We start from the raw sequence: 14,763 nt of genomic DNA, 5'->3' as shown, positions 1-14,763 counted from the left end.
TCTTGAGCTTAATGTGCGGTGCTTGCTTCCTTGCCTAACAATGTAACTGTAACTGGTGCATTTAGCGAAAATTCGCTGGTCCATTTCAAGTTATGACGTGTTTACCGAGTGAGAAAAGATTGTGTCGGCTCCATCTGTGTATAAACAGTGTGAGGATATGTCTGTTTTAATTTACAAAGATCTTAATGCCTTGGCAGATCAGATAACACCCATGCCCGATGATTCTAGGATCAGAATCAATCTATATGGAATTAAGGTGAAGCAACATATGCCAAGTGGGAATTCTCCAGCGTTTTTTCTTGACGTTATAACCAGAGATCCGTCAATTTCAGTACACTTAAGGATACTGGGAATGGGCTGGAAAATGGAGCTGACTTACACGACTGACCGCGATCTTAACTAAAGCCGGAATAAGTTCGCAGAAGGTGGTCTCCGCTCCTAGAATATAGGGCAGAACGGCATACGAGCAGGTCATTCGTACCATGGTGTCTATTGCACCCATGCAAATTTCAATCATTTCTATCTGCATTCACGTGGTCTATATCCATCTATTTGCTGCCTTCACGTTCCTGTCTAATTGCCTCTTAAAAGTTATAACCATACCTTTTCCCGTCACTTCTCCGGCGTATGATAGTGAGTACCTACCACACTCCGTATACATACAAAACGTCTCTTATATCCTTTTAAGATCTACTCCTGTTACCTTACACTCTTGCCCTCTGGTATTTGATATTACCGTCCTGGAGGAAAAAAGACTCCGACTTTCTACTACATTTATGCCACTGGCGATTTGAAATATTTCTTTCATATCTCCTCTTATCTTTCCAAGCTACTAAAAATTATCCAAGTTGCTCATCCTCTCTTAGACAATAATCAGTCAACAAGCTGGAGAACACCGTTTGCTCTCTGCAAAGCCTTCACATCCCCTCTGTCATGCGCCGACCAGAAGTGCAGACGATACTTCAAATCTGTTTTAAACAAAACTTAATACATCTGCAATATTAACATTTACCGCTATCTTCTCAGCAAACCCTAAATAAGTTTCTACATAATTTTAGTAAGACGTTCTTTCTCCGCTTTCCACGAAAGTTACTGTGCCTCCTTAAATACTTGCTATACCTATTGTTTGTTATTTTCTGAAATAATCTTAATCTATCGTATTGATGGTTTCATTTGTTAGTATGCTGGGTGCAATTTTTGAAACATGAAAGATTTATTAGCCTTTAGTCCGATTAATTTATCCAGCAATATTTTTAGCTACTGGCACTTGCCTTTAATTCTACATCTTTGTTTGAAACCTTTTCCAGATTAGTTCTGCGAAGTTATCGATGTCTATTCCTGCAAATTTGACCCGAAGATTTAATAGATTATTCACAAAGGTCTTTGCTTTCCATCCAAGATTCATCCAGTGAGTGACACAACATCAAGTTTGCGTTTACATACCAGTAACTCCAATGACAGCAACGATCATGTACAATATTTTCTCCACACGGAAATATATATGCACCATGTTTTCGTGAAACAATGCGCTCCTTTAATTACGAGATTGCACCCTGAGCAGAAACATGACAAACGTTTTATACCTTTCTATATTTCCAAGGGGGGGGGGGTGTGGTTGAGGTTTCAACATAGTTAAATAGATTTGCAAATAATATTAGACAAGTTACGACATCTGCGTGCAATTCCTATTGGGATAACTTATGTTTAGACGAGACAAATCAATTGAGAAACCCGAAATATTGGGAAATCTAATCAGATAAATGTCTGAAAATTGAAAAAGCTATTCTTCACAATGAGGATATTGTTGCAAACACATATTTGCATCCCATGTTCTTTGGTTGATTTTCCTATTTCTGCTTCAGTGAACAATGCAATTCCAGATACCAGGGACACCTTTACTTCAGGTGGCAGAGAACATCATGGCTCTCGTATTCAAGACAGACAGACATACTTTATTGATCCCGAAGGAAATTGGGTTTCGTTACAGCCGCACCAACCAAGAATAGTGTAGTAATATAGCAATATAAAACCATAAATAATTAAATAATAAATAATAATAATCAAGGATAGCAGAATGAAATCAATACATCTACTGCATAAATTAATCAAGCTTATATAGTGCTTATAATTTAGAAGGCCTGTAAACAAGCTGATAATTATAACATTTTTAAATTGTCAGTGCGTTGTACTGACATAACCAATCATACGTTTTCAATTGATCAAATCCAAAATTCCTATCTGTTCACATTCCTCACTAAGGGATTGAATCGTTTTTATTGTTACAGGCGCTCCTGAGTTGCCAAATTTATCACTGCTTTGGAACCTAATCAGTCTCTCCTCCTATAATTTCAGAGTAAGCAGATGACCAGGTGACCAACATACTGGTAAGAGTCAACTGTATCCTGCAGTCAACAGATCTCAGGTCTGGTCTGCAGAACTACAAACTGAATACCAGGATTAGAGACTTTTCTGAATGCTAATAGTGGTGCAGTGCAAGGGCTGGGCTTCCTTAATTCTATATGTCATATGCTTGGGAACTGATCTGGCTAGGTCTGAATACGTAAAGTAATATTCACATTTTGAGTATCGCCTGTGGTGTTCATTTTGGCAGGTGCTTGAAAATGCAAAGATTAAGAGAATATGCAAAAATATGGCAGATAGATTACATAGTAGGGAAGAGCATAGTCATTATTTTATATATTGAGTTACAGCACGGAATAGGCTCTTCTGGCCCTTCATGTCGCACCTCCCAGCAACCCCTGAATTAGCCCAAGTCTAATCAGGAAACAATTTACAAATGAATTAACCTATCAACTGGTATGCCTTTGGACTGTGGGTGGAAAACAGAACACAGGAGGAACGTACAAACAAACGTTGGAAGGAATAAAGACTCAGACTATTTTCTAAACGGGGAACAAATTCAGAAAACAGAGTTGCAAAGGCTCTTGATAGTCCTCGAGCATGATCCACTGCACAGTGACTTGCAGGCTGAGCCTGTGGTAAGGAAGGCAAATGCAATGTTAGCATTCATTTCTAGGACTGGGACATTAAAAAACAAAGATTCAGGCTTTCTAAGGCATTGATCAGACCGCAGTCAGATTACTGTGAGCAGGTTTGTGCCACTTACCTGAGGATCCAGAGGTAGTTTACAAGAATGATCCCAGAAATGAAAGGGGACAGTGTGATGCCTCTGGTCTGTACTCAGTGGAATGTAGAAGGGATCCCATTGAAACCTATCAAATACTGAAAGAACTAGACAGAGCGGACATGACCAGCATGTTCCCCATATGGAGGAATCTAGGGCTGAGAGCACAGCCTCAGAATAGAATGGCATCCCTTTAGAACAGAAATGAGATGCGATTTCTTTCAACGGGAGTGTTGAATCTGTGGAATTCATTGCCGCCAATGGCTCTGAAGCCAAGTCATTTGGGTATTTTCAAATAGGAAATTTATGGTTTCTTGACTAGTAAGGCTGTCAACTGCTAAGGGGGAAGGCAGGAGAATGGGCTGGACAGCGATAATAAATTAGCCATGATGGAATGGCAGAGGAGACTTGATTGGCTGTGTGGCCATATTAATCTGCTATATCATATGTCCTTATGGTATAAATCTGTTTCAATCTGCGAAGCTTGCATGGTGTGAATGAATTAACCAAAAAATGAGCAGGAGTACGCATTCAATTTGGGATTTCAGGATGATGATGGCTGATATGCTGCATGCCTATATCTGTGTCATAAACAAGCTCTTCTTTACCTGATTCAGCAAAAATATAACATGTTCAACAAGTGTGCCTAATGGTTTGGCCTACTGCACTCGTTTCGTTAGAGGATTCCAGAATATTCCAGCCGCTGCAAGGAGAATTTTCTTGGAATCTCCGTTCAAATATCCATCCCTACACGATCTCCGTGACTCATTGATCATGATTCACACTCTACTGGAAACTTTCCCTCATCTCCCCCGCATTCACCCTGCGAATTTAAATGCTTCAACAAGAGCAGCCTATCTATCCTGAACAATCAGGTATCTCGAAATCATTTCATATGCTGCTTGTGAGAGGTCAGCAATTAGACCGCACATTCTCCTTTGTATTACCTCCAAAGTCAGTGTATATTCTACCAACTAAGAGGAACACAATTTGCACTGAGTACAACAAAGTGGTTTCAGTTGTACACAATGCATTCCAGCAATGGTCGTCTTTTTGTTCCTGTTATTCATAGTCTCCATTGTCTGCAACTGTACAGTTGAATAAATCAGACCCAACACCAAACCTGATTCTATCTGTCTTTTTTTGTTTGACTTGGCCTGCCATCCAACATCATCTGCCTCTGAGTTCCATCCATTGCATTCCTGGCTCGATCTGCCCATCATCCCTAACCATACAGGGATCAATCAGTTACCAAATGATGCCCGTTTCACTACTCTTCCTCATCTTTAGCCTGTATATTTGCTCTCTCCACACTTAATCCTGATGCAAGGTTTCGACTGGAAATGTCAACAATCTCGCCCCCCCCCCAATTATTCTATTCTACCCCTGAGTTCCTCCAACAGAGTGTTCAACACACACGCAATTGCACTGTCTTGTGACCGCCTGTCTTGTAACACTATTTTTCTATTTCTAAACAAGCGCCTTGCAATAAAGAGTAACTTGTCAGTCATGTTCATCAATATTTACTGCAGAAGGCAGCATGATTGTGAATCGTGCACATCTACACCCAATTTCCCAGATCCCTGTGAAGTATAGCATGTATGTTTATTGTTCAGAAGTCCATAACTTCATACGTACTAAGCAAATTTTATTGGCTATAATTGGACCCACTGTCTTACCTATCTAAATTCCATTATAGAATCCAATATATGCATAGCAATGTGCCACCCCACACACTTCCATATTACATATTCTGTACTCTGCCGGGTTATTATGTAAATCATAAAAGTGGGGCGATTCCACTCAGCCATTCATTCAGTCCCTCCATTATTTTTGCAGTAGGGCGAACTCTAACCACATTGCAATCTGTGCTAACAAGCTTCCGGTCTAACTAGAACAGATCTTAAATGTGGCAGTTGAGAAATAAAGTTTTCAATATCCAAATACTGTACTTCTGATGTCCCCTTTTGCTGCTCTGAAATCTATATGCTACTTCCTCGAGCAGCTCTAATGTCTCTTGAAAGTATAATTTATCCCTTAGAAAATAATGTTCACTATGTTTGTTTGCATATGCTTATCTGCACAAAATTTAATGGAGTGGATTCAAAATCAAAGATAAAAATGGGTCAGTCGGCATTGCTTTGTATGTTGCCAATCATGTCTGCCGAATTTAAATGACTTTTCTGTAGGGGTAGCCCAGGGGATGGTCGGGGGTAGGGATGTGAGCAAGCGGGATGATCATCCAAAAGGTTTAAGGATTGGATAGAGAGTGAGCTCGATAAATGAATACCAAATTGGATTGTTGGTAATAATGCAAGGATGGTTCTAGATGGCTTTTTTTTAATGGAGCTCTGTGATCAAAGGTGTGCAGTGGGAATCAGTTCTGGATCCATTGTACCTTGTCACCAATATTTCGTCGAGAATGTAGATGGCATGGTGAATAACACTGTGAATTATACCAAATTGATGTTGTGGTGGATAATGAAGAAACCTAAATGAGATTAGAGAAGGACACGAGGACACAAGTAACTGAAGGATATGGCAAAGCAATGGCATATGGGATTTAAATTGGTCGAGTGTGATTTGTTGTACTTTGGTCAATGGATCACAGGCAGGACTTACAAAGTAAAAGGCAGGGCTGTGTTCTGGCCCAGAAGTACAGGTGAATTGGTCACTGAATTTGGTAACACGGGTAAATAGGTTGGTGAAGAGGGCATGTTGAATGCTTGCTGTCGTCATTAGTGTCATTTAGTTGAGAGTCTTCTCACGCCATTTTACAACTGTCCGAGATGTTGGCAAAACTTCACGTGGGGCAGTTGCAGTCGTCGGAATAAGGATGTGATTAATCTGGAAATGCTGTAGGTAAGATTTACAAAGATGTTACCGGTCTCAAAGGCGTGAGCTATCAGGAGAGAAAGAATTATCTGAGGCTCCTTTCCCTGGAGCGTACAAGACTAGGAATGACCCTTATAAAATCATGAGTTCACAGCCTTTATCGCAGGTTTGTGGAATCTAAAATGAAAGGGCAGAAGATCAAAGTTCACCTGAGTGAGAAACTTACCCAAAGATAGTGGCGATTCTACGGAACGAGTTGCCAGGAGACATGCCTGAGACAGGATAAGAAGAGTTTAGAGGGAATTGGACAAAAGCGGAAAATGGGACCAACACAGCTAGACAACTGGTTCGGCTTGCACAACTTTGGATGGAGGGTCTGTTCGAGTGCCATATAACTTTGTGAATCTAAGCCACTGAACATGTAAATGCCGACTGTAATACAATAGCACAGATCCTGGCTGAAGTGGACTTGGAGGAGTTAATGGCAGGCCAGTCGACACAGGGGAAACAACAGTCATTGAAGAGATTCAAAGTAAATCAGAGGTTCATAGCTGAAAGTAAATTTGTTACCAAGGCTGTATATCGTAACAAAAATCTAACTATGTACTAACTCGAGATTTACTTCCTTGCAGGCATTTACAAGAAAGTAAAGAAATGCAATAGAGTTAATGAAGGAACTATAGATAGGTAAAGACTGACAACCAATGAACAAAAGAAGAAAAATGTCCAAATAAAAAATAGAATAAAGGAATAACTAAATAGGCAGACAGACAAATGCAGGGATCATCAATCTATAAATATATAAATAAACAGATAAATAGATAATAAAATAATAAATGAAGCATAAATGACATATAAGCAAATAAATAAAAATTGGTAAGTAAATACATACATGAGCAGATGAATAAATAAAGACCCAGATAAGTAAATAATTAGTCAACTCGATAAATGAATGAATTAATAACTTTTGAAATAAATACATAAAAATGTTAACTAGGTGAATAAGTAGATCAATAAAAAAGTATTTTTTAAAAAATGAGATGGACAGGTAAACAACTAGGTAAATAAATGAACAAATAATACTGACTGTACAAGCTGTAGGGTCCTTGAAAGTAAATCTATACGTTGTGAAATAAAATCGGAGTTGAGGTGAGTGAAATTACCCACACTGGAGCATGATAGTTGTTGGGTAATAACTGTTAGTGGACCTTGTGGCACAGGACCTGGAAACTCCTGAACTTCCTGCCAACGTTTTCCGATAGGAGTGAAGGATGAAGTCAAGTATAAAGGACCCTGGATGACAGAAGATGGCAAAGGTCAGATAACGACAAGAAACGAAGCCTTTGCGATGTATAGAGAACTGTACACAAAGAACACCGATATTGCAGGTAGGTGGATTAAGAAAAAAAACATAAGAGGGAATGGAGGTTCATGAAAAGCGATTAGTGTGCAAGAACCAGCGTAATACTGGAGCAATTTATCACCATATGAATGGGAAATAAAGCTACACAGAGGATGACCGTGATCCATTCTGCATGAATATGGGTGTCTGATGGCAAATGTACTGGACATAGTAAAGGTCCAACGTGAATTCTTTCTATTGCGGTAGCAATGATTCTCCAGCGTGGGCTATTGTGATTTCAAGTTGCATGAAATGTGGATGATTATTGCAACCTAACTTCTATTTCGTGATTTTAACACCTGAACAATATTAAACGTTTATTTTACAGTATTGCAAATTGTGAATTGAGGACGTGTAGCTGTGTGTATTTGGTATCGGTAGCTCAAGTAATCGATAATACAGTATATAGATCTGAAAAAACACAGCAAATGTATGCATGATTCTTGTAACAATTGTAAAAGACTTGTAAAAATGTATAGTTGAAATAATATACAGTACTGTATTTAATCTGTAACTAATGTCGCTAGAAGGAATTGGGATCGAAGTAACTAGAAGATCATAACACACAGGATCTGAATTAGGTCATTCGGCCCATCGTGTCTGCTCCATCATTTCATCCATTTCCCTCTCAACCCCGTTTTCTTGCCTTCTCCCCATAAACTTTTACGCACTGTCTAATCAAGAAAATATCAACCTCCGCTTTAAATACACCTAATGAGCTGACCTGAACGAACGCCTGTGACAATGAATTCCACAGATCTGTAACCTGGCTACTGAAATTCCTCTCAATCTCTAAATGGACGTCTCTATGTCCTGACGTGGTGCCCTCTAGTCTTAGGCTCCCCCACAATAAGAAACATCATCACCACATCCAATCTAACCAGACCTATTAACATTTGATAGGTTTCAATGAGATCCCCCACTATTCACTTAAATTCCACTGAATATAGCCCAAGAGCGATCAATTGTTCCTCAAGCGTTAAGTTTTTCACTCCCGGAATAATTTTCGTGAAGCTCGTTTTAACTCTCTTCAATGTCAGCACATCATTTCTCAGATAAGGGGTCCAAACTACTCACAATACCCCAAGGGAGGCCTCATCAGTGCTTTATAAAGTCTCAACACTACATTTTTTATATATTCTATCCTCTCAAAAATATAGCTTACATTGCATTTGCCTTCATTATACTGACTGAAATTGCAAACCTGCACGAGGGCACCCAAGCCGCCTTCGCACCTCGAATTGTTGAATTTTCTTCCCGTTTGGAAAATACTCCATGCTTTTATTTCTTCGACCACAGAACATGATCATACACTTCTTGACAATGTATTCCATCTGTCCATTTTCCTAACTGGGAAATGATGCCAGGATTGAATAGTTTGTCATATGAAAAGCATTTGATGGTTCTAGACCTGTATTCACTGGAATTCGGAAGAATCCTCAATGTTACATCTTTGCTTTTATATTCTGTTCCTCTCAAAATGAATGCTAACATCGCATTTGCCGTTGTTGTCACTAATTCAACCTGCAAATTAATCTTTTGGGAATTCTAACCAAGAGAAAATCTGCAGATGCTGGAAATCCAAGCAACACACACAAAATGCTGGAAGAACTCAGCAGGCCCAGCAGCATCTATGGAAAAAAAAGTACAGTCAACATTCCGGGCTGAAACTCTTGGGCAGGATTGGAGGGGGAAAATACTCAGGAGTGGATTTAAAAAGTGGGGTGGAGGGGAGAGAGAAACATCAGATAATGGGTGAAACCTGGAGGGGGAAGGATGAAATAAAGAGCTTAAAAGTTGATAGATGAAAGAGTCAGAGAGCCATGGAAGAAAGAAAAAGGGGGAGGAGCACCAAAGGGAGGCAATGGGTGGGAAAGAAGATAAGGTGAGGGGGTGAAAAGGGGGTGGAAAATGATGAAGGGGTTGGTGTCATTACCAGAAGTTTGAGACATCATTGTTCATACCATCACGTTGGAGTCTACCCAAACAGAATATAAGGTGTTGTTCCTCCAAATTAAGTGTGGCCTCATCAGGACAGTGGCGGTTGCCATGGGTTGACATATGGGAATGGGAAGTGAGATACAGGTATATGGGAATGGGAAGTGGCCACTGCGAGACCCTGCTTGTTCTGGCTGATGGAACGTAGCTGCTCGGCGAAGTGGTATTCCAATCTACGTCAGGTCTCACCAATATACAAGAGGCCACACCTGGAACATTAAACACAGTAAGTGGCACCAACAGACTCATAGGTGAAGTGTCACCTCACCAGGAAGAATCATTCAGGGTGATCAGTGGGGAGGAGGGATGAATGGATAAGAGAGTCAAGTAGGGAGCGATCCCTGCAGAAAGCGGAAAGTGAGTGTCAGGGGGGAAAGTGCTTGGTGGTGGGATCCCATTGGAAATGGTGGAAGTTTCAGAAAATTGTGTACTGGATGTGGAGGCTGGTGGGATGGTACGTGAGGGCAAGTGGAATCCTATCCTTGTTAGGGTGGCGTGAGGATGAGGCAAGAGCAGATGTGCATAAAGTGGGAAAGATGAGGTTGAGGGCAGTGTTGATAGTAGAGGAAAGAAAGCCCCTTTCTTTGAAAAAGGAAGACATTTCCTTCAGTCTAGAATGAAAAGTCTTATCCTGAGAGCTGATGTGGTGGAGACGGAGGAATTGAGAGAAGGGGGAAGTGCTCTTGCAAATAACAGGGTGGGACGAGATATAGTCCAAGTAACTGGGAGTGTCAATGAGCTTGTAACAGACATTGGTGAATAAGCTGACTCCAGAGATAGAGACAGTGAGATCGAGAAAGGGAAGGCAGGATTTAGGGATTCCTGCATCAAAGACTTCTAAGTCCCTTTGCACACCAGATTTTTGTTTTTTCCCATTTAGAAAATAGTCTACACTTTTATTTCTTCTACCTTAGTGCATGGCCATACATCTCATGTCACTGTATTCCAAATGTCACTTCTTTGCTCATTCTCCCAACCCGTCTGTCCTCCTGTAGCCTCTCTGCTTAATCAACAGTACCTACTTCTCCACCTATCTATATATTGTCTGTAAACACAAAGCCACCAATTCCGTCATCCAAGTCATTGATATATAACATAAATAGAAGTGGTCCCAGCATAGACCCTTGCAGAACACGACTCGTCACCAACAGCCAACCAGAAGAGATTCTCTTTGTTCCCACTCTTTGCCTCCTGCCAAGCAGCCAATGATCTATCTCTGCTACTATCATTCCTGTACTACCATGGCTCTTAACTTGTTAAGCAGCCTCATGTGTGGCACGTTGTCAAAGGCCTTATGAAATTCCAAGTACACAACATCAATAGCTTCTCCTTTGATTCCCTTGTTTGTTATTTCTTCAAAGAATTCCAACAGATTTGACAGGAAAGAATTTCCCTTAATGAAACTATGCTGACTTCGGTCTATATCATTATTTCTCTACACTTATGCTGGAAACCACATTCTTGATTGGTCAGGGTATGCAGGGATACGGGAAGAAGGCAGGAGATTAGGGCTGAGAGTAAAATGGAACAGCCATGATGAAATGGCGGAGCAGACTCAATGGTCAAATAGCCTAATTCGGCTCCTATATCGTATGGTCATATGGTCTACAACCAGCCAATGTCTCAAAATCATTAGGTTACATAATGAACCATCAGCAAAAAGAATCAGATCTGGTTTATCAAAAAGGGGTAGAACTCAAATCAGGATGAGGATAGGATGTGGCTCCACAGCTAATACACAGTCATTTCGTTCGGTGTCACCGTGAATGGGGACAAGGTTGGCCGGATTAAGGGTGGGTGCTATTTTAAAAATAAGATTTAGCTTTGATAATGGCATGAACTCATATTTTGTTCAGTTTGCTGCTTGAAAGTGCTATGTACCTGCTGACTTGCAGAGTAGCATTACTGCATGAGGAGTCAATACTATGCAGGGATGGTCCAATATTATAGGCATTGCTTTTTCTACCATCTTTGCTGTTGCCACCACAGCTCATAGGTAGCCAGGCAAATCCCACACTACAGGTGGCAACTGAGTGGATTAATATTGCCACCGGACTCTTCGGACCACCAAGTTCCTGAGTGAGCATGGTGCTCACAAATTCCTCCTTTTCGTTAGCATATAATTGGAAGGATTTGTGGTAGTCAGGATTGCCTGGGGCTGGTGAGTGGCACAGTGCATTCTTCAGAGCGCCATATGCCTATACCATTTCCAGGCTCCATTGGTTTTGAGATGGAGCATCCTGTAGTATAGCTGTCCATAGCACAGCATCATAGGTTCTGTGTTCAGGAACGCAGTGTCGACAGTAATTTGTTATTCGGAGGAATACTAGAACACTAGAATACTACAGCACAGTACAGGCCCTTCAGCCCTTGATGTTGTGCTGACCCATATATTCCTTTAAAATATACTAAACCCACACTACCCCATAACCCTCTGTTTTTCTTTCATCCATGTGCCTGTCCAAGAGGCTCTTAAATACCCCTAATGTTTTAGACTCCACCACCATCCCTGGCAAGTCATTCCAGGCACCCACAACCCTCCGTGTAAAAAACTTACCCCTGATGTCTCCCCTAACTTCCCTGCCTTAACTTTGTACATATGCCCTCTGGTGTTTGCTATTCATGCCCTGGGAAACAGGTACTGGCTATCCACCCTATCTATGCCTCTCATAATCTTGTAGACCTCTTTCAAGTCCCCTCTCATCCTTCTACGCTCCAAAGAGAAAAGTCCCAGCTCTGCTAACCTTACCTCATAAGACTTGTTTTCTAATCCAGGCAACATCCTGGTAAATGTCCTCTGCACTCTCTCCATAGTGTCCACATCCCTTCCTATAATGACATGACCAGAACTGAACACAATACTCTAAGTGTGGTCTCACCAGAGATTTGTAGAGTTGCAACATGACCTCGCTACTCTTGAACTCAATCTCCTTATTAATGAAGCCAAGCATCCCATAGGCCGCAACCTTGAGGGACTTGAACCCCAAGGTCCCTCTGTTCATCCACACTCTTAACTGACCATGAACCCTGTACTCAGCCTTCTGGTTTGTCCTTCCAAAATGCATCACCTCACACTTATCTGGATTGAACTCTATCTGCCACTTTTCTGCCCGAGTCTGCATCCTGTTTATATCCTCTTGTAACCTTCGACAACCTACAGCTCCATCCACAACTCCTCCAATCTTCATGTCATCCACAAACTTACTCACCCATCCTTCCGCCTCTTCATCCAGGTCATTTATAAGATTCACAAAGAGCAGGGGTCCCAGGACAGATCCTTGCAGCACTCCACTAGACACCGACCACCAGGCAGAAGACTTTCCTTCCATTACTACAGCTTTCTTCCTGTAAGCCAATTTTTTATCCAAACAGCCAAGGTCTGGTAAACTCCACTGTCAAAGCCTCTTTGATGTAATCATCCATAGCCTGTTCCTCAGGACCAGATAGGGAGAACAGCCTCCCTCAGGAAGACCAGAAACAAGGTAATAACTCTATGGTCAATCATAATTACCATAGGGCAGCAGTGGGGTAGCATCTTTCTTGATAAACATTGCTAGCAAATCTGAGTATTCAGGAGTGACTCCCCTAATCTCAGTAATAACTTCTAACTCATGAAGATCGAACACAGGTCCCGGGATCTTCGTTTTGACCTCGGACGCTCGGGACACGTGATTCTACGAATATTTTGGCAGAGAGGGCACCAGCCAGTAATGACTTCCCCAGACCAGCCAATCACAGGGACGTGCTGAGGCAAACATGGATACCCAAGAATAAGAAGCATATCTGCAGAATAAAGCATGGAACCCTATTGTTTCATAGTGACTCCCAATCTGAAAGCCTAATGGCCCGGAACTGTAACAAACCCTACCCAGCACAAGAGGCCTAACATCCAGGGTAGTGGCAATAACAGGATGACCAAGCTTAGAGATAGAGACCTCCACTTGTTGTGCCACTCCTAAATCTAAAAAGTTATCCGCTGAACTGGAGTCAATATATGTCCGAATTTGAAACTCCTTTTGATTCCATATCAAACAAGAGAGTATATGCAACCCTGGGAGAAGCCCCAGGAATCATCATTGAAGTGTCCCGACCTCTTGGGGTGCATGGCAATATATTGCCCCAAATCACCATGGTACAAACAATGTCTTTCTTTAAATCTTCTTGTCGTGTTCAGGAACGGAAAGGTGTGATCTGCCCAGCTACACGGGTTCCAGGACATCCAGCGAGTAGGAGGGAATGGCAGAATTGGTGGAGGGCGAGGGTACGTAGGATAGAATCTGGGGAACAGCTGACGCCGTTCTGACAGTCCGATGTCCAGACGAATGGCTAAATTGATTAGCCCATTAAGGTCTGGTACAGGATCACCAACTGCCAGTTCATCTTCAAGATTTTTGTTTTGCCCCCGTAGAACATGACCACTAACTAGAGCTTCGCCGTTCCATCCACTCTCTAGAGCCAAAATTCTGAACTTGATTAAATAGTCAGCCATGCTCCTCGACCACTGTCTTACATCAGGAAGTCTCGCAGCCACCTGCTGACCACCTAAAACCCTCTTTAGGGCGACGCCAAATTATAGGGTTCAGAGATTATAGGGTTCAACAATAGATTATAGTTGGGAGCTGAACATCCAAGGATACATATTGTACTGAAACAACAGGCAGGTTGGCAGATGGGATGGTGTGGCCCTATTGGTAAAAAGTGAAATCAGAATCTTAGAAGGAAGTGGGATAAGATCAGAAGACATAGAATCGTTGTGGGTAGATTTCAGGAACACCAAGTATAAAAAGCCCGATGAGAATTATATACAGGCCTCCGAACATAGCCAGAATGTGGACTACAAATGACAACGGGAGATAGAAAATGCATGGCAAAAGGGCAATGCTACTAGAGATGCGGGGGATATATAAGTAGATTGGGAAAATCAGGTTGGTGCCGATTTTCCAAAGAGAATGAATTTGTAAGATGTCTACGAGATGGTTTTTTAGAGCAGATTGTGTCTAAACCCACTAGGGGATCCGCTATTCCGGATTGGGTGTTTTGTCATAAACTGGATTTGATTAGAGAGCTTGGTGTAAAGGAAACTTGAGGAGGCAGTGATCATAGTATGATAGAATTTGCCTGGCAGTTTGAGAGGGAGAAGCCAAAGTCAGATGTACGAGACTTACAGTAGGATAAATTGGGCTACGGAGACAAGACAGAGGAGCTGGAAGGGAACACTAGCAGGGATGACGGCAGTGCAGCAATTGCTGGTGTTTCTGTGAGAAATTTGGAAAGTGCAGGATAGATGAGTCGCAAAAGAGAAGTATTCTAAAGTCAAGATGACACAACTGTGACTGACAAGGGAAGCCAAAAACAACATAAAAATGAAAGGGAGAGCATATAA

At 41.5% G+C, this 14,763-nt stretch overlaps 1 pseudogene; it reads left to right on the top strand.

Annotated features, from left to right (window-relative positions):
* LOC140736374 (uncharacterized) overlaps positions 1-14,763 on the top strand; it is a 95,917-nt pseudogene that overhangs the window by 35,743 nt on the left and 45,411 nt on the right.

Source organism: Hemitrygon akajei, chromosome 11 (genome assembly GCF_048418815.1).
Source record: "Hemitrygon akajei chromosome 11, sHemAka1.3, whole genome shotgun sequence".
NCBI lineage: Eukaryota > Metazoa > Chordata > Chondrichthyes > Myliobatiformes > Dasyatidae > Hemitrygon > Hemitrygon akajei.
This window is presented reverse-complemented; position numbering and strand designations above follow the sequence as displayed.